Below are 5,827 nucleotides of genomic sequence, written 5' to 3' on the forward strand. Positions count from 1 at the left end.
ATTATTCATTGCATTATAATATTATTTTTAGGCCATTGGTTTTCCATTAAAGAGAAATGCCACTTTTCCACTGCAGATATACAGGGTCGCACCCAAAAGTGGTAGGACTGATTTTTTTACAAGAATTTTAGTGACGATATACTTACTTCGACTTAATAATCTTCAAAGTATGCTCCTTGAGCTGCTACACACTTGGTATAACGTTGCTCCCATTCCCCGTACGCCCGCTGGAAATTTTCTTTGGGGATGCCATTGATGACCCTCGTCGAAGCCTCTTGAACAGCCTTTATCGAGTCAAAATGTCGTCCCTTGAGCTGTCTTTTCATCAGGGGGAAGAAGAAGAAGTCCGGTGGTGCCAGATCAGGAGAATAGGGCGGGTGCGGCAACGTGGCAACGCCGTATTTGGCCAGGAGCTGTCTGACGACGAGCGCGCCATGGCACGATTTTCGGCACCATCTTGCCGCACACCTTGCGAATGGCCAAATCCTGTGAAATAATACGTTGGATGCAGACAGACCCAACTGGTCTGCAATTTCTTCACTGGTTAAGCGTCGGTCTGTGTTCAGCAGTGTCCTCACTCTGTCCACATTCGTGTCGGTTCTTGCCGCCGACGGCCGTCCGGAGCGATGGTCGTCTTCAACGAGCTCCCTACCCTCTTTAAACAACTTGTGCCACTCAAATACTGTGGAACGGCTTAAGGCAGTGTCCCCATAAGCCTGCTTGATCATATCGAGGGTCTCAGTTGCCGTCTTCCCGAGTTTTGCACAAAACTTCACGGAATAACGTTGCTCTAAATTCAGATTCTTTTTGTTTTTCGACGCGGACAAAAAACTTGCTCCACTAAAAACGGTGTCCTCACTCAACGGCAGCCCGCAGGCGACTGTGGTTGGTGTTGGTCTGTTGCTAAGAGCCCCCTCCACCTTACTCTGCCAGGCAGACCCCCCTCCACCGCTCCGTTCGCGCCAGAGAAAATCAGTCCTACTACTTTTGGGTGCGACCCTGTACATTCAACCTTACATTGTAAAGGAAGTAAAGAAATTTATGCCATGCTGTCAATATACTCGAGCTATTTCTGCTTAGCCCTAGAAAATGTTCCATCTGGAAGATATCCTATTTTAATCAGAGGTGTATCCCGAAGTATGTTTAGCATTACATATAGCCACATCCTCTCCAAGGGCATCACATTCACATATTGTCTGTGAGAAGTATTGAGACTTCAAGACACCAAAGTATCTGTAGTAATAAAGAACATACAAGTAAAATATGGTATTTTATAAAAAATCCTAATAGCCAGCAGTTAAATTGAAATGAGATGTAGTTCAGGAAAGGAGTGTTCTAATAAATGGGAGAATAAATTTGAATCCTCACATTCAAAAGCTCAGATTGTCATCAACCGAATGGCAGTATTTTCAACCTGTCCAACTTCCTAAGTGAGCTTCATTGCATTCAAGCCACTTCTCTTGAGTGTTCTCTGTCCTTCATTACACCTCATCATATCCTTTCGCCTACATTTGGCCTTTTTCCTAATCTTCCCAAGACTTCACTAGGATTCAACAGCTGCATCCCCCTTGGGTTAGAAATGAGTTGGGTAGAAAAGGTGCTTCCATATTACTACGTCTGTCATGGGTGGGGAAGGTAGGAATTAAAGGCTGTGCCGATTCAGATTCCCTTGTATATTCTGCCAGTGCCCTGCTGTCTTCTAATATGAATAATAAAATGCTGATTAAGCAATAGGGCAGAATTAAGGACTCCTATTTTCATTTCAAATGTACACTACTTTCTGTTCACTCAATGTATCCTTGGCATAATCTTCCCTTTGATGAGCTACTTTTATTCTATTGTTTCAGGCTTCACTTCGTGGTGGTATTTAATATCCATACTAAAAAGAAAGACTCGTACTTTTCCACAGATTTTATTATACGGTACAACTCGTTTCACCGACTTGCGGCATCATCAGGTACAAATTTGCAAAACAGACAGAGCAAGAATATATACCCTCAGGACAGAGTGGGGGCAGGGAGGGTTGGAAGGATTTGAGAGGGGTGGGGGCTCGCAGGTGCGTTGATGGATTGTTTTGGCCATTTCCAGGCTAGTTTCTCGGAGAGGAGTGGGGAGGGGTATGGGAACAATATGTGAATATCACTAATATAGCTACTAACAATGGTTTCAACCCCAAACTAGTTGACACATTACTACGGAAAAAACAAAAAGCAATGGCCATAAAAAGCATTTCCGTATCTCAGCCCGCAGTATCTAAAGATTTTAAGTGGTGCTCGATCCCATTTCTGGGAGATCTTTCATATAGGATTTCCAACTGCCTACCCACCTCACTCAAAGCAGCCTTCTACCCACCCATAACCCTCTCCAAACTTCTAGCCAATGGAAAAGACACCCAGGATAGCCTTCTCAAATCAGGCATTTATAAACTGAAATGTGAGGATTGCAACAGCGTTTATGTCGGTCAGACCGGCAGGAATATCAAGTTACGAGTCAAGGTGTCACAAAAATCAGAATAACAACTCTCTCTTCGCCAAGCATTTACTAGAATTCGACCACAGCAGTGACTTTGTCCCAGAGATATTACACACACTCCCAAAAGGATTAAAAATGGACGCTCTCGAGCAATTAGAGATTAGAAGGCACTTGGTGAACCCCAACACGACACTTTGTAATGAGCAATTATTCCCATACCCCTCCCCACTCCTCTCCGAGAAATTAGCCTGGAAATGGTCAAAACAATCCATCAACGCACCTGCGAGCCCCCACCCCCCTCAAATCCTTCCAACCCTCCCCGCCCTCACTCTGTCCTGAGGGTATATATGCTTGCTCTGTCTGTTTTGCAAATTTGTACCTGATGATGCCGCAAGTCGGTGAAACGCGTTGTACCGTATAATAAAATCTGTGGAAAAGTATGAGTCTTTCTTTTTAGTATGGAGCTACTTTTAGTTTACTTTTACCCAGTCTATCCGCTTGCACTAATTCTTTCCTCTTCTTCCTTAGAGCCTCCTCTTTTCCCTTTCCATCATCATTTCAGCTGCTACTTAAACATTCCTCTTCCTCTAGTCACCCCATCTTTCCTCCTCCTTTTGATGAGGTGCAGTGCTGTAGTCCTTGTATCCACTTTCACTCTCTTTTGACATAGTTTCTCAAAGTATTTTCTTGGTGAGTTTCTCCTATCTGGCCAAAGATTTTCTACTTGTTGCATCGGCCTCATAACTTTCCTTTTATTGGCAGAGGCTAATCTCTCCACTGAATTCTATTCCTTCCTTTTACATTTTTATGAGCATAATGACTTCTGGAACTAATATTAGTAATTCAGATGAAAAACTAGGTATCCAAGAGATATAGTAAACTAAATATCATATGGACACATTGCTCATATTAATTTACAATTAATTACTGATTACGCACACATTAGTTGACTAAAAGCTCAAGCCATGAAGTTGGACAAAGGGACTTGGAATGCAACAATTTCAGTGAAAATATCGTTTGCTTTGACCTGGTTACCAAAATCTTCACCTTGACCTGGTCAAGGCAAATAATTTTTACCTTCTGAAGTTGTTGCAGTGTAATGGACATTAGGCAGATGGTTCTGTTAAAAGTTACTGTCATGGCATCTTCTGCAGTTTCTTTGAAAGGGATATGAATGTTCCAGGATGGAAACACTTGATAGTGACGGAGGTTTGCGATGCAGTGGTAGAGGATGGGTCTGAAGTAGAAGAGTGCGCTTCAGGAGAAAGGAATGACCATGGGGAAAAAAGTATAGTTTTACCAGGGAAATAGCTTAATTATATACACGTAACACCTGGTTTAAACACTGCAATAGACATAGGTATACATGGACAAGGCCGGCATTTAACCTACAGTGAGATAATGAATAACTGATTGAAGCACTTTTCCACTTGATAAATTTTTTTTATATTTTACGACCGGGTTTTGATATGTTGAAGTATATGGGGACAGATTAACGAGTGAAGGCAGTGATGCATTCAATTGAAAATTGCTGCACCAATGTTCATGACGAGGACCGCAGTGGTCAGCCTAACCTTGTGACAGATGAACTGTGACGGATGACCATTCTTGGACATCATGGACATTTGTCCGCTCACTCTTATACTAACAACACCACTAATGGACAACACTGTCACTCATCACTTAGTGGGTGCACAGCACAGATTTTCCAATGAATTTCTACAGCTTTGAAGTTTATTGCCAGTTAAAACCTTATCACCAAACAGACTATATTTGGCAGGATTTCTAATTGTAATGTCCATTTTGACTCGCTGCTGTTAACAAACGACATGAGGCATGGCCTACCAAACACTGCAGCTCGAGATATACTGCCATTGTGTATGTGTCAATGCAGCAAACATTCGGCTCCCCCACTAGTTTACTTGCTAATTGGAAACGTAAATTACCTCCTGGACAGCCCTTATATTTTGGAATTGGGACAGCCTTAGGTAGGGAGAGTTAAACTCACACAGCTTCCAAGAAGTAGATACAACTTTGGATCATAATCTAGTGCATCCTTAACTGCAATCTTTAATGAAGAGAATGAGAAAGGGAAGGAGTAAATAAAATTGAATGTAGCAGACTCAACTGGTGTAAAATTCTGTGCTAGGATAAGGGGACAGCTACAGTCAAAGAAATATAGGAATATCTCAAACAAGCAATAAAGGAAGCAGCATACAACACAATAGGAATGGTGAATAGGTAAAACGGGTTCAGAAGCTATGGATTACAGAAGATATGATTAGGAAAATGGCGAAAAGAAGAGAGTGGAAGGATGAGAATACAGAATAATGGAGCGGAAAGTACAAAGAAATAAACAAGAAACTTGGGGAGAAACTAATAGGAAAAGGAAATATGGGGGAAAGAGTAATGTGTAGATATGAAGAAGCTTTTGGAGACAGGGCAAAATGGATATGGTATGCAAAAAGGTGAAGGCTTCTATCAGGGCTTAAGAAAGAAAATTTCATTTTGACTATTAGAGATGCAATGGGTAAAATTTCAAAGAAGATGAGATTTTCGGTAAGATAGAATGTATAGAGGGAAGCTCGTACAGATACTAGAAAAGGCATTAACCCTTTATGTGTCAAGTCACTTAGAGCCCATGGCATATTTTCCCAAAAATGTCAGCATTTCTCGAGGTGATTCTTTTCTTGATGTCTCTAAAGGTAAACAAACATTGAATAATTGTTATTTTTATGCTTTATTTTCTTTGTCCCTCATTATATAACTATTATCAACTTTCAGGAAATCATTATCAATATTAATGCCTTTACAGACGTATTTTATATATTTTTCATTTCTCTTTAAGATATCCTTGCAATTTTCTCAAAAAGTGAAGCTTAGAACTCAAAGGGTTGAAGAAAATGAAATCTTAGAAGGCTGTGATAATAGATAGCATCAGTGTAAAACTACTCGAGAATTTGGGAAGAGGAGGAGAGAGAGTTAATAATCCCTCATTAGCATTTATATGGGGCTCGAGATGGTGCGGGGGCTAACGTACTGGCATCCCACACAGAGGTCCCGGGTTCAAATCCCGGCGGTGTTGAATATTTTTCAGAGGTATCTCGATCCCTACTTGAGGTGCTTTGTGGAGGGCACTTTGAGTGAGTCCGTCGGATGGGACCGTAAGCTGCGGACCCCTTGATGCCTTTCGTAAAGGAATAAATTGATATTGATGGACCATGAATGAAAGAAGAAAATGGATGAACTTTAATATTAGTCATCCATTGCCCTCCACAATATCCCCCTTCAGCTCTTCATATATAGATACTTCAAACAACCTGCATGAGGCCCAAGTTTCCTTTTCTCTTCCTCC

Source organism: Hetaerina americana, unplaced genomic scaffold, assembly GCF_022747635.1.
Source record: "Hetaerina americana unplaced genomic scaffold, ioHetAmer1.1.p SCAF_4, whole genome shotgun sequence".
In the NCBI taxonomy this organism is placed as follows: Eukaryota; Metazoa; Arthropoda; class Insecta; order Odonata; family Calopterygidae; genus Hetaerina; species Hetaerina americana.